Below are 14781 nucleotides of genomic sequence, written 5' to 3' on the forward strand. Positions count from 1 at the left end.
CCCAGCTCCCTCAGGAACCTCCAGTCTCCTTGGAATGCCTCCAGCTATCTTCCTTCTTCCCCAGAGTCATCTTTGCCCCTTGGAGTCCCCTCAGAAACCCTCTAGTGCACTCGGGATTACTCTTTCAGCTTTCCTGCTGCCCCAGAGGTTTGTCCTGGTGCCCTCTAGACCCGTTAGCCTCCCTCTTGCCCGCTTAGAATCCCCCAGGAGCCCTTCTTCTTGCCCTGCAGCCCTCAGTTGCCGCTCTGCCCCCTGCAGCAGCCTGCTGCTCTGGTTTAGCCTTCTGTTTTCCATCTGCTGACCTCTGTTGTTCCTCTAGACGCCTCAGCACCTCTCTCGTGCGCTCTGCACTACCCTTGCAGCCTTCCTTGTGCCCCACAGCTGTCTTCTAGTCTGTCAGCCTCTTTAGCAGCCCTCGACTCCCCTCAGAGCTCCTCCGCAGGCCTTCATTCTGCCCCGGAGGACTCCTTTGGTCCTCTAGCCCTCTCTGTGACCCTCTGCTCTGCTCCGCACCCCTCTCTTGACCTCTACGGGGCCCCAGAGTCTTCTCCTAGCCCTCTAGAGCCCCGAGGACCCCTCTTGGGCTCCCTGGACACCCCTTTTGGATGGAATGGCGGCCCGAGAGCAGGCTTCTGCCTTTGCGGACCCCTTTGGAACCACCCAGTCTTCTGAGAACCCCTCCAGATTCCCACCTTGTTCCCAAGAGTCTTTTGGGGGCCCTCTGGGCACCTTGGGCTCTCCCCGGTGTGCTCTGGACTACCCTTCCAGCCTTTCTTCTGCTCCAGAGCTCTCTTCTCGCCTTCTACATCCTGAAGCACACTTGGAGCCCCCTCAGAATCCCCCACGACACCTTCTTCCTGCCCTGGAGCCCTCTGACTGGTGCTCCAGTCCCTTCAGCAGCCCGCTGCTCTGCTTTAGAAACCTCCTTTGGCCTTTTATTTCGCATCTGCACACCTCTGTTGGCCCTCTAGAACCCTTAGCAGCGCTCTAGTGCACTCTGCACTACTGTTTCAGCCTTCTGTGTGCCCCAAAGCTGTCCCGTGGCCTCCCCAGCTCGCTCAGGAACCCTCCAGTCTCCTTGGAATGCCTCCAGCTATTTTCCTTCTTCCCCAGAGTCATCTTTGCCCCTTGGAGTCCCCTCAGAAATCCTCTAGTGCACTCGGGATTACTCTTTCAGCTTTAGCACCCTAGAGAGCCCCGAGGGCCCCAGCGACCCCTCTTGGGCTCCCTGGACACCCCTTTTGGATGGAATGGCGGCCTGAGAGCAGGCTTCTGCCTTTGCGGACCCCTTCGGAACCACCCAGTCTTCTGAGAACCCCTCCGGATTCCTACCTTGTTCCCAAGAGTCTTTTGGGAGCCCTCTGGGCACCTTGGGCTCTCCCCGGTGTGCTCTGGACTACCCTTCCAGCCTTTCTTCTGCCCCAGAGCTGCCTTCTCGCCTTCTGCATCCTGAAGCACTCCTGGAGTGCGCTCAGAATCCCACTGGAGGTCGTCTTATGGCCTTGGGCCCCCCGGTTGGTGCTCCAGTGCCTTCAGCAGCCTGCTGCTGCCCTTTAGCAACCTCTTTTGGCCATTTATTTTCTACACTCAGACCTCTGTTGGCCCTCCAGACCCCTTAGCACTGCTCTAGTGCACTCTGCACTACGCTTTCAGTCTTTTTTGTGCCCCAGAATTCTCCCCCCTGAACTCCACCTGGACACCTAGGATCTTTCTCGTCTCCTCAGAATTTTCTGTAGCTGTCTTCCTTGTTTCCCGGAGTCATTCTTTTTGCCGTGTAGACTGTTTAGCAGTTGTAATTTGCTCTGGATGACTCCGTTTTCCTTGTGGTCTTTCGTGTCCTCTGGAATCCCCTCATATTGCATTTAATTTTCTGACAGCCCATTCTCATTTCTTCTGTATTCCCCAGTCATTTGATTGCCTACGTAAGCTCCTTTTGAACTTCTGTTGTACACTTTAGACTAGTGGTTTCCCTTTGTTGTTTGCCAGAGCTGTTGTCTGGCCCTCCTCCCCTTCCTTAGGTTCCTGTATTCCCTTCAGAATCCGTCTGGAGTGCTCGTACTGCCGTAGAGCCCTCTTTGCAGTCTAGCCCCTTTAGGAGCCCACTGCTTTGCTTTGGCTTCCTCTTTTGGCCTTTTGTTTTCCAGGCACAGACTTGTGTTGTCTGCCTAGACCCCCACCCCAGCACCATGCTGCTGCCGTGGAAACCCTTTGAAAGGCCTTTTTCATGCTCCACAGCTGTGTTCTGGCCCTCGAAATTGCTTAAGAGCCATCTAGTTGTCAAAATGGCCTCCTGAGGCCTTTAACCCTACAGATCCCATAAAAATGTTTCCTGTCCCCTTAGAGCACCTCTAGAGAGCTCTCGTTAGCTAGTTGTTAATTTTTGGCTAGCTAGTCCCCTTACAAGCTGTCTGGTCTGCTGTGAACATGTGCTGGGGTGCCTATTGTGCTCCAGAGATTCTCTCTGGCCCTCCAGCCACCTTAGGAACTCTCTAGTCTGCTCAGTAGCCCTCCAGTTATCTTCCCTGTGCACCAGAGTCATTTTTTATCTGTGCAGGTTCCTTAGGGCCTCCCTAGCGCACTTTGGACTCTTGGCCTTCCTTGCTCCCTAGAGCTATCTCTTGGCACTCTTGCTTCTTTAGAGTTTCTGCAGTGTTCTCCAAACTGTTACAGAGGTTCTTCTTATGCCCTAGAGTAATCTTTTTATCCTTCAGCTGCCTGAGCCCCCTTTTTTCCTCTGAACCCTTCGGGAGGCCTTGGTTGGTCTTTTTTTGGCATTTTTTAGTTGTTTGCTAGTCCCCGTAAGAGATGTGTAATGCGCTCTGCATTCCTCTTCAGAGCTTTACTGTGCTGTGTGCACCTCTGTTGGCCCTGCAGAGCCCTTAGGAACCCCTTTATTTTAGTCTGGACTACTCTTTCAGCTTTTTTTTTTCTTCCCCAAACTCTGTTTTGAGCTTCCAGCCCTTGTAGGACTCCTCTAGTCCCTTCAGAACTGCCTGTTGAAGCCTCTGTTGCACCCCAGAGCATTATGTTAGTTTTGCATCCCTCTTAGTACCTTTCTTGTGTCCTGTGAGTCTTCCACTTTGAGATACAGAGCTAGTATTCCCCTGGGGACCTATCTATTCTACCTAGCAACTGTATTTTCTTAATTACTCTAGATACTACACAAGAAACATCCCTGTTTGGAAGTACTCACATTACAGAAGCAGGCTTGTTCCAGGAGTTTATTCTGGTACCTCGGTTTGCCCTATGGGAAATGGTGTCCTGCCTAAAGAGCTGAATTATATGCAGGTCTGAACCAATTGACTGTGGTATAATATTTCCTTTAAAGGTTATGCAGAATGTTGTTGTTTCTTTCCAAAACATAAGCAGAACCAGTTCCTACTTTTGAATGCAAAGGCTAGTGCTAGTTAGAGTAAAAAGAAGTTTAACAACATACCTCCTAGTATCATGGAAATAGTATTTGAAGTCTCAGTAACAAAGTAGATGATTCTTTTTATCAAAAAGGTCTGTTGATCCTTTTTGAAATCCACATGCTACATACTGAGCAGAAGAGAAAGACCTGCTCCTGCCCAGCCCTATGTATTTATGGCCGCCATTGCATTGCTCCTCCCCTTCCAAGTGCTTGTGGGTAGGGCAGTGGGCAGGCCTAGAGTTACATAAAGCCAGGCTGTCAACCCAGGGAGATCATTCTGGCTTTGCTCTCCCATGGGAGTAGTGCTCTGGAGTTGCCTTAAAATAACAAATGCTGCAGATCAGAGCTTTTGAAGAGATTAAACTACCTGAGAAAACTTATTGCTGCATTTGGAGTAGCAGAGGTTATGCCTTAACATAAGAGCGATGAGATGATTGAAAGCAGAGCCGCAAGTACAATAGAAAACCGCTCATACCATGCAGTTTTTCTTTCAGGTCAGCGTGGCATGTTCAGTGGCAGAAGAGGGCTTCTGAGTCTCCAGGTATATCTTCTGTTAACCATCAGTATTGGGTTCTGGTGTTTCTGTGTTCATTGTGGAAGGGAGCTAGCTTCATCAGTGGGTTTTTCCCAGATGATGAGACCTGGGGAACTGTTTGCTCCTTTCTTGGAGTATGGACTAAAGGAGATCACAGAGGTTCTCGGAAAGCATTTTCTGCTACTTTCACAGCCTAGTGTTTTTTTTCTTTTTTTAAAGCATGTCCAGTAGTTCAGATGTATGTGAGGTGTTGCTGTCATCAGCTAGTCTGATGACTGACTTGCTGGATGTTTTGCAGCTCCTCAGAAATATTGTCAGCCCTGTTCAGAGAGATACTGTTTGAGTGTTTTGTGGTATGTAGACTTATAGAAGAATGTAGACTTCATATGAAGAGAGGAGGAAGCACCCTCCCTTCCTGCAGCTGTAGTATGATGAGAAATGTAGTCATCTCATTGGAAACGCAACCCCAGCATAACTAAGCACATGTGCTTCAAGAGCTCAAAAATTGACCCACACATAGCTAATCAACTGCCCTCATCAAATGCCCAAGCATTAGTGCTGAGCAAGAAGAAACTGCTGGGCTTTCCTGGGTGAGCAGGAAGCAATTTGCAGTGTTGCCTTCCAGCTCCTTTCTTATATTTGTGCCCCTGAACGCACTGCTGCATACTGTTTTGTGGCTGTGCTTCTGAGCCTTTCTCTGGCTTTAGGGGCTGCCTGCTTTGTTTTTTCAGGTACTGTATGGCCCTTTCTAAGAAACAGCTGAGGATTTCTGGTGAGGTAGAACAGGTGATCATACTGGTGTTTCAGTTGTTCTAGGGCTGGTCAGCACTACCTGGCAGCATAGTAAGTTTGTTGCATTGGTTTTGCAGGTGCCATGGATGTCATTGCAGAAAAGTTGTGGGAACTTGGAATCAGTGTGGTACAGGCAAGTGGTCACGCACAGTGCTTTGGCAGAGGGCGCTCTCGTGGACGAGACCGGGGCCAGCCAGCACGGGGGCGACCGCTCGTGTTCCAATTTGGCAGGTGATGAAGGTGAATGTGGTGACCGAAGGAAGATCAGAGAGCGTGCGGCTGCCATTGTGTTGTCTGCTCAGTACAGATGGTGACCCTGAGAACTCCAAAAGCTAAGTTAAGGGGTGAAGAGCGTTGGGGTGTCTTGGCTGTGTGTGTGTCCGTGTGTGTGCCTGCTGACATTCAGTGCAGTGTGGAGGGCTCTTCTGGTGCGTGCTGTGTGTGAGGCAGGCGCAGTGGAGCGTGGATGGGAGGAAGCGAGAGTGAGCCAGTCAGGGCAGCTCCAGCCTATGTCTATGTTCGTGTGTAGTTTGTGTTGTGTGTTTTAGCTCTGCTACCTTTTGTTCAGGTCTTGATGTCACTTTTGTCCTTTGCGCTCAAGGAGCATGGTCCACACTGCGCAGCAGTAGCGTGGTAGGCGTCCGTTGTCTTTTGCCTGGCGTGACTGTTCGGCATCATGGTGACAGATTGCCTCTCATTCCATGTGGCCAGCTAAAAGGGGCGGTCTGTCACTCCAGCTTTGCGTCGTAGCCATTTGCGGCCAATCATCTTTGCCATCGTCGAGGCATCATCGACCGCTCTTGTTTTGCGTCTTTGCGGCACTTGGTTCTTTACTGGTCTTGTGCAGAGCGTCAGAGCTGCGTGGTTATGATGTTGTAGAGCTTTCTAGCCCACAGCATCTTACGTGTGGGAGTAGTTCTTTTTGTGTAGGGCTTTCCTGCGTGTTTGTGTCTAATGTTTCTTATCTGTCTGTTTAGTGCTGGAGCTGCCTTGCGTGTGGGTGTTAGCAACGGTAGTGTGTAGAGCGTGTCAGTGATGGACCGGAGCGGCAATCGATCGGCCTCCTTGCGCTCTGCTTTGATTTTTTGCAGATATGCAGCGGCTTTCCCGGCAGGCTGAAGAGAGATGGAGGAAGAAAGGGTTGTGCTATAAGAAGATGAGCTAGAGTTGTTTTTGGAAGGAGAGCGGTGTGGTCAACGGTCCCCTTGTTAACTTTTGCTTTGTGCTTGTAGGTGTGGAACAATGTGCAGTGAGGGTCCCTCTCACCCGGGAGGAGCACGACGAGGCGAGCGTCAGTCCGAGAGAGGAAGCGGAACCTAGTATAGAGCCGTCGTCTTGTCGGCGCCGTCCCTGTTGCCCACTGCTGTTCTGATTTTACAGGTGTGTGGCACGCCTCGGCACGGCAACCCGTAGGCTGGCGGTCAGGATGGGCAAGCACAGCAGGTAAGTGTTACAGTGAGGTATGGTTACAGATGGGGTGTGGTTTTTGGCATCACCTCCAGGTCTAGTCTTTTCTCTGGTTTTACAGGTAGTTGTGGAGAGGAGAATGTGAGTGGCAACAAGAAGGCTGAGCAGGTGAGAGGGGGCACTTGTCAGGCTGGAGTTCCCTTGTCCGGTCGGGTAATGCCAGGCTGCTGGTCAGTAAGTTATTTTTTTCTTTTCTTTTCGAGGTACAGTGTGGGCTTTTCCCAGGAACGTTTGGGTGTTTGAGGTTAGGTAGAATGGGTGAGTATAACGGTGTGACAGTTCTAGAGCTAAATCGATGCTGCCTAGCAGAAGAGTACTTTTGTTGTCTTGTTTTTTCCAGGTGCCATGGGTGTTCTCGCAGCCACTATGGAGCGTGGAATTGGTGTGGTGCAGGTGAGCAGAGCAATTATAACGATTTTGGGGAGGGTGCTGTTACAGAAGAGACTGGAGCCGACCGGCACAGCAGTGACCGCTCGTGCTCCAGTTTGGCAAGCGATGAAGGTGAACGTGGTGACCGAAGGAAGATCAGAGAGGATGCAGTCGTTATCGAGGATGACTCCTGAGGACAGATGGTGACTTGCAGTACTCCAAAAACTAAATTGAGGGGCAAAGAGTGCATGTGGGGTGTATATGTGCACACTGACATTCAGCGTAGTGTGGAGGATTCTTCTGGTGTTTCCTGTGTGAGGCAAGTGCAGCAGAGGGTGTACGGGAGAAAGCGAGGGTGTGCTAGGCAGGGCAGCTGCAGCTTGTGTCTGTGTAGTCTGTGTTGTGTGTAGCTGTGATACTTTTTTTTTCTCAGGTCTTGATGTCACTGTTGTTCTTCGTGCTCAAGGAGCACAGCCCATACTGTGCAGCAGTAGAGCGATAGGCATCCGTTGTCTTTTGCCTGGCGTGACTCATCGGCATCCTGCCAAGGGATCCTGTCTCATTCTGTGTGGCCAGCTAGAAGGGGCGGTCCGTCACTCCGGCTTTGCATCCCGGTCATTTGTGGCCAATCATTTCCACGGTCGTCATCCAGGCCTCGTCAGCTCTCGTCTTCTGGGACCGCTCTCGTTTTGCATCTTACTGGCACCCTTTCAGGGTTCTCTTCCCTGTACAGCCGCAGCTCGGGGTCTTCCGTGGCCGGCTGCTTTGGCATCGACTCTCCTGCCTTTGTCGGCACCTTTGCATCATGGACGCTGGTATTTGACTCTTTTGTGGACTTGTCCAGAGCATCAGAGCCGCACAGCTGTGGCATTGTAGGACTTTCTGGCTAGCAAAGTTGTGTGTTTGTGTGTGTGTTTCTTTTTGTGTAGGACTCTGCTTTATATTTGTGTCTGTCCGTTTGGGGCTGGAGCTGCCTTGCCTGTGGCCGTTAGGAACGGTAGGATGTAGAGTGTGGCAGGGATGGCTCAGAACACTGATCCGCCAGCCTGTGTGCTCCCCTTTATGCTGTTTTGCAGATGTGCTGCAGCAGCCCACGTGCCCAAGGGAGACGAAGGAAGTGAGAGGCATATCCACTCTTAGGGTCAGGTGCAGAGCAGCATTCCCAGTGGGCTGAAGGGAGATGGAGGAATAAAGGGGCATGGTCTTAGAAGGTGATCTAGGGGTTTGTTGTTGGAAATGGGGTGGTGTTGTGCTACAGTACCCGGATCAATTCCTGCTTTGTACTTGTAGATGAGGAGCGATGCGGAGGCCAGATTCCTCGCACCCAGGCAGAATACGGCAAGGTGAGCGTCGGTCCCAGAGATGAAGCGGAGGCTATATAGGGCTGTTGTCCTGTTGGCACCGTCCGTGTTGCACACCGCCGTTCTCGTTTTACAGACAGGCCTCGACACTGTGACCGTAGCCTGGCGGTCAGCAGGGGTTATAGGAGCCGGTAAAGGTGTGGGAGCAAATGCTTGATGCAGGTGGGCTGTGGTCTTGCACACATCACCTCAGTGCGTGATTGCTCTGTGCTTGCAGGTTTTGCAGGAAGCTGTGGAGAGAAGTGGAGTGCTGGCAAGAGCCTGAGCAGGTGAGAGCATATCTTGTTTGTGTCAGAATGTTATTGTGTGGTGGGCGGTGTTGGGCTGCCCCTCGATGATGTCTCTCGCTCTGCTTTTTTGCAGGTACCGTGCAGGCCTTTCCGAGGCACGCCTGTGGATCGCAGGGAAGCAGCTCGGTGTCTGGCGTCACGGGGCTGGCGAGCGCTGTCTGGGTGAGGAGCAATTTTGTTTTTTTGTTTCTTCCAGATGCTGTGGGTGGCCCATCCAGCCGCAGTGTTGGGGTTTGGAAGTGTTGTAGTGAAGGTGAGCAGAGCATCTGTGGTGCTTTGGGGGAGGGTGTTGCTGCAGATGAGGTAGGAGCTGACTGGCACAGGGGTGACAGCTTGTGCTGTGGTTTGGCAGGTGCTGGAGGCAAAGGCGGCGATCGAAGGAAGACCGGAGAGGATGTGGCCGCCGTTGCGGGTGCCTCATGAGGACAGATGGTGACCCGCAGGCTCTGCACTCTAAAAGGTAAGCTGAAGGGCAAAGGGTGTTGGGGTGTGTTGGCTCAGTGTGTGTGTGTGCGTGTGCACGTGTGCTGACATTCATTGTAGTGTGGAGGGCTCCTTAGGATGAGTGCTGTGTGTGAGGTAGAGATGGTGGGGTGTGTGTGGCAGAAAGTGAGGGTGTGCTAGGCAGGGCAGCTCCGGGGTGTAGTCTGTTCTTGTGTAGTCTTTGTGTTGTGTGTTGTGGCTGTGTTCTGTTTTGCTGAGGTCTTGATGTCGCTCTTGTTCTTCAGCCCACATTGTGCAGCAGTAGCGTGGCAGGCATCTGTTGTCCTTTGCCTGGCACGAGTCATCGGCATTGTGCCAAGGGAATCTCGTCTCATTCCGTGCGGCCTACCAGAAGGGGCGGTCCGTCGCTCCGGCTTCGCGTCACGGCCGATCAGGCCACGGTCGCGGCCTCGCCGGCCGCTCCTCTTTCGAGGCCGCTCTCATTCCGCATCTTTGCGGCGCCCTTTCAGGGTTCTCTTCCCTGCATTGTCACGGGCTCGGGTCTTTCTCGCGAGCCTCCTCTTCCTCGGCGTTCCCGGCTTTGACGGCTCCTTTCCATCGCGAGCCGTGGCCTTTCCCCCTCTTTTCTGGACTCGTCCAGAGCATCTGAGCTGCACAACTGTAGTGTCATAGGTCTTACTGGCTGGCAGCATTGTCTTTGCTGCCCTTTATCTATGCTAGGGTGTGTGTTTGTGTCTGTATGTATGTCTGTGTCTTTGCAGCTGCCTTGCCTGTGGATGTAGTTATGGTAGTGGGTAGAATATAGTAATGCAGCTATCCTAGTTATTGGGGGGGGGTTAATAAGAGGTAGATGTATTTATTTATTTACTTATTAGTTAGAATTTCCAGTTTGGGGGGCTTCCCGGTCATTCCAATGCAGTGTTACGTTTAAGAAGAATAGTAGCAGATAGTTATGTTAGCTAAGGGGATGGATGGCTGTAGTGAGTGTGAATGGGCAGTTGTTTGGTAGTTGGATGGGTCTAATGTTGTATGCTTTTCTTTTTGCCTCTAGGTTGTAGTTAGCATTCTGAATTATTATTATTATTAAAAAAAAAAAAAATCTGGGGGATTTTTTTTTCCCCCAGCTGGGTTTTTTTTCCCCTGGTCCCGGCCACTCTGCGAGGCAACTATTGTTGCCCATGTTGATGCGGAGCTTTGCCTTGGGACTGGGGTTTTCTAGGATTTTTTTTTTTTTCCTTCTTGGTAACCCTGTTACTGAGAGCTACCTAAAATAAGAGGTGATTGCCTATTACTGCAGGAAGGTAGTGTATGTGCTGGGTGACGTGAGTAGTAGCTGTGAGATTATAGAGATGGATGGCAAGGAGTATGTGGAGCCGCTCTAGAATGTGGAGTTGCTTGTTGAGGTTTTTCTATTGTGATGATTGAAGGCCAAGATACCTTGTTGCGATAAAGAGATTGTTGACTGGTTTTGAGCAATAAAGACAAAGACGGTTGTGTGTGTCTCTATTTCAGATAAAGACAGTTTTGTTTGTTTGTGTCCTCTTAATTAAATTACATTCATCCCCTTGGCTTTCAGCCAGACTGAAATGGTCCTTTTTTAGAAGGAAGTCATAGATTGCTGCTCACCAGGCTATGACTGCTGTTTCTTTTGCTCCGTTTATTCTTTCATCTTTGCTTTGTTTCTCTGTTTCTCTACTCTGTGCACTTTAAATCTGTCTGTACTTTTGTTTACCTCTTTCTTTTTTTTTTTTTTTGCTTTATTCAGTATTCTGTCGGCTGGGTTGTACGCTTCGCTCCGTCATCTCCGTCCTTTGCTCTGTAGTGTTTGCTTTCTGCTTTATTCTCTCTCTCTAGGCCGTCTTCTTTATTGCTAGACTACTGCTTGGGAGTCAGCTTTCTTCTCCCTGTAGTTATCTGTTTTAATTTGCATATATCATGCCTTCCCTAGCAGAGGGAGGATACTAGCTCAGAGCAAATAATATTTTTTTTAAATTATGATACTTCTTTTTAAATAAACTAATTTTTAAAAATTAATTATTATTTGCTCTGAGCTAGTATCCTCCCTCTGCTAGGGAAGGCATGATATATGCAAATAAATTAATTAATTTTATTTATTTATTTATTTCCCCCCCCGCCCTTTTTTTATTTCCCTTCTGCCCCACTCCCCTCCTCCCTCTCTCTCATTTTGCATTCACACACCATCCAGCAACTGTATACAGCACAGTCAAGCACCCCAACCACCCAACAGCAGCAGCAGAAATCACAGCACAGAGCATGCAGCACAGCCAACCAGCCCAGAGAAGGAGGCAACCAGGCACCACAGCTCACAGCACAGGGACACAGCAAGGAACCACACACCACAGCCAGCAACATTAGCACAGCCAGCAGCAAGACACCACAAGGACAGCCACAGCACCAGGGGTTAGGGGTCGGGTCACAGCTAGGGGCTAGGCCTAGGGGCCAGGGGTTACAGCCAGGGTCAGGCTTAGCAGTCACAGTTAGGGGTCAGGGTTGGGGGTTAGGGGCTAGGGGTCAGGTTCAAGACTTATGGTCAGGGAGTCAGGCTCAAGGGGTCAGAGGTCACGGTCCAGGCTAGGGGCTAAGGGCTAGGGTTAAGGGGTCAAAGGTCAGGGTTCAAGGGTCAAAGGTCAGGGTTCACATGCTCATAGGACAGGGGTCAAAGGTCAGGGGTCAAGGGTCAGAGGTCGGGGTTCACAGGGTCAGGGGTCGGGGGGTCAAAGGTCGGGGGTCAGGGGTAAAGGGTCAGAGGTCAGGGGTCAAGGGTCAGAGGTCGAAGGTCAGTGGTCGGAGGTCAAGGGTCTGAGGTCAAAGGTCAGGGGTCAAGGGTCTGAGGTCAAAGGTCAGGGGTCAAGGGTCAGAGGCCGGGGTCAAGGGTCAGAGGTCGGGGGTCAAGGGCCAGGGGTCAAAGGTTAGGGGTCAGGGGTCAAGGGTCAAAGGTTGGGGGTCAAGGGTCGGGGATCAAAGGTCGGGTCAGGGGGTCAGAGGTCAAGGGTCAGGGGTCAAAGGTAAGCGGTCAGAGGGTTTGGGTTAGGGTTAGGGTCATTTAGGGTTAGGGTCTAGGGTCAGGGTTAGGGTCTAGGGTTAGGGTCAGGGTTAGGGTTGGGTTAGGGTTAGGGGTTATGGTTAGGGGTTGGGGTTGGGATTGGGGTTAGGGTTAGAGGGTTAGGGTTAGGTTAGGGTTAGGGTTAGAGGGTTAGGGGTTAGGGTTAAGGGTTAGGGTTAGGGTTAGGGGTTAGGGTTAGGATTGAGAGAACGAGAAAGGCAGCGCGCGCCATTGTTATGAATGTGGATAGAGGGTGCCCAAAGAAGGTGTTGGCAGCCAAGAGAGCTGAGCTGTAAAAGGGGACATCTTGAAGAGAAGTGGCTACAGGTAGCGAACCAGCTATTTGGTCATCACCTATGAGGCAAGCATCTGAGCGTAAGAGAAATCTGGGAGCTGATTCGAAAAGGTGATAGGTCGGAAACAGAGACAGGCACATCAAGTGCTTTCCTTCTTCCGTGTAGTGAAAGACTGAGGGAATTGTTGGTTAAGCGGGTGCGTGCGAAGGTTTGAGAAAGGGTACAGGACAGTAACGATAGTACTGAAGCAGGATAAAAACAAGGCTTCATGGAAGATGGCGTAGGTAAGCATTAGGTGATGTGCCTGCCTGTCTAATAACCTAGCCCTAATTGCTGTACGGAATGTTTCCAAACAGTTTACCCTGTAACGTATGATGTAAAGTGCTGTATTGAGACCTTTCCTTTAAGAAAGGAGGGGAGAGGAGAAGAAAAAAAAGTATTAAAAGGGGGAAGAACACAGGAAAGAGAAAAAAAGAACATGCGTAAATGCTTTCGTTGCCTTTCATTGAGAGTAAAATGCCAGCTTCTCTCTTTGTTACAGAGCTAGAACCAACGATAGTAAATGCTGACGGAGAGGAAAGCTGGACAAGCGGTCTTTTTGTGATTAATACCTAAGGGACGAAGTGAATGAAACGAGGAAGCAAAAATGCAGTAGACCCCTGATATCCCCAGCAACTGCTGCAGAAGGAGGTGTTCTGCCACGGGCAAGTAAGGTGACTGTTGGTAACGTCTGTTTGTTATTTCGGCCTCCCAGAGGCAGTACTGAAGGCTAAGCAACCCTTTCCTGCCCTGTGGATATCGTTAACTGCATCCACCTTAGTTTTGCTTTGGCTGTTTGTGTTTTGTCTTGTTATCCTACGTGTGCAGATAGAAAGGGAAGGATACAATACTTACACTTTCAGACGAATTGCCACGGCTGAAGTTGAAGAGACTAGAAAAACGTAAGCAAGCTGAGGTGCGAAAACCACGTGGAACCAGCCAAGAGCCGTCTCCGTCTCCCGCAAACAAAAGCCCGTCCTTCCTGACTAGGAAGGCTCACTGTTAGTAGCGATCAAAATAATAGATCACAGACGTATAACGAAGGTCTGTCCGCCTTACAGCAAGTATGCTACGTACGTGTGTTTCTGTGCGTGTGACTTCACATGTTTGTGAAAGATCCTAGTTTAAAAGCTATGAGACTGCAAATTATTATCTTAGGGGAATGATACTGAAGTGGCCAAAGTTTCTGAAGAAGGAGAGGGAGAAAGAGAGAGAGGGAGAAAGTGCACGAACTGTAAAATTAAGAGATGGTTTTCAGAGATGGTTTTACCTGCCGCCTCGAGGGCTGCGGCAGGAGCTGACCCTTCCCCAACGGACGGACGGACGGTCGGACAGACGGACGCTGGCGTGGCGATGACTCTTCAGGTGTCACGGGGTAAGGGGAAGCGTGCCGGCACCGAGCTCCATGGCAGGCTCGCTCCCAGGTGGTGTTTCTGCCCAGTAAAACAATAAACAGCCGCTTTATTCTTTGCGGTCGTGTCTGTGGTTCCGGACGCCCCCCTGCCTGAAGATGACGCCCAGGGGAGAAGGTTACACGTTGTGCGCCCGGGGCCGGGAGCTGGTGGCCGAGCCCCTTGCACTTTGGAGTGCCTGCAGTTCCCAGGGGACTCGGTGCTGTTCCCGGGGCTGTGGGGAGTTGCCCTTGCGTGGCCTGGACCCTCGGGACTTTTGGGAGTGCTTCCCATCGTCATGGGGGCAGCCGGGGCCCCCCCCTCCAGGGCCGTGTGAGGGCACCAGCCTGTTCCCTGGCCTGTCTGGGGCCGGGGCCCGCGTGCCTGGAGCTGGGAGAGCTGCGGGCGTCCGTGGGGCTGCGGAGAGCCTGCAGGCGCCGGTGCAGTCACAGAATCACAGAATGGGTAAGGTTGGAAGGGAATTCTGGGGATCGCCTAGTCCAACCTCCCTGCTCAAGCAGGGTCACCTAGAGCATGTTAGACAGGATCGCACCCAGGTGGGTTTTGAATAGCTCCGGAGAAGGAGACTCCGCCACCTCTCTGGGCAGCCCGTTCCAGTGCTCCGTCACTCTCACGGGAAAGAAATCCTTCCTCGCATTCAGGCGCAACTTCCTGTGGTTCGGCTTGTGCCCGTTGCCTCTAGTCCTTTTGCGTGGGAGAACTGGAAAGAGTTTAGCCCCATCCCCTTGCCACCCTGCCTTCAGATACTGATAGATTTTGATAAGATCCTCCCTCAGTCTTCCCCAGGCTAAGAGCCTCTTGTCGAGGCTAAGTCAGTCGTGCTGAGCCCTGCGACGTGCCTTACGGCCCCTTTGGTGTGCCCCGAGGCCCTTTGTCTGTGTTTTGGTTTGCCCCAGAGTCCTGCGTTTGCCCTCTGATGCCCTCAGGAGCCTTCAGTTCACATTTTGGCTCGCCCCCACGGCCGCCGTGCACCTCGGAGCCCTGCCCTTGCTCTGCAGCGCACGACAAAGTTCCCTGTTTTGTCGCAGAGCTTTCTGGGTGTGCCCCAAGGCCCTCCTTTTGCCTTTTGGTGCTCCCAGAATCACCCTGTTCGCTCTCTCTTTGCATTGTAATATACATACATACATACATAAAATGTTTGTGTGTGTGTATACACACACACACATCCCGTTTGTTGCACCTGCAGCTCTCAATTTGTTTCCTTGTGCCCTGAATGTCCCCTTTTGCTCCCTGTGCACTCCAGGGCTCTCCCTTGAGCTTTCAGGAAGCTGCTCTCAGAAGCTGGGGGGGCCTCTGCTGC

At 51.4% G+C, this 14781-nt stretch overlaps 1 long non-coding RNA gene across 4 annotated transcripts; it reads left to right on the forward strand.

Annotated features, from left to right (window-relative positions):
- The first annotated feature begins 11914 nt into the window (after positions 1 to 11914).
- On the forward strand, positions 11915 to 13538 carry LOC134146859 (uncharacterized). 4 transcript variants are annotated; one of them, XR_009959898.1, is made up of 3 exons: positions 11915 to 12314; positions 12572 to 12743; positions 12898 to 13538. It is a non-coding gene; the product is annotated as an uncharacterized LOC134146859 (long non-coding RNA). The 4 variants fall into 4 exon arrangements; XR_009959901.1 differs by having other exon boundaries at positions 12902 to 13538; XR_009959899.1 differs by having other exon boundaries at positions 12933 to 13538.
- Positions 13539 to 14781: the final 1243 nt, after the last annotated feature.

This window comes from Rhea pennata, chromosome 14 (genome assembly GCF_028389875.1).
Source record: "Rhea pennata isolate bPtePen1 chromosome 14, bPtePen1.pri, whole genome shotgun sequence".
Classification (NCBI taxonomy): domain Eukaryota; kingdom Metazoa; phylum Chordata; class Aves; order Rheiformes; family Rheidae; genus Rhea; species Rhea pennata.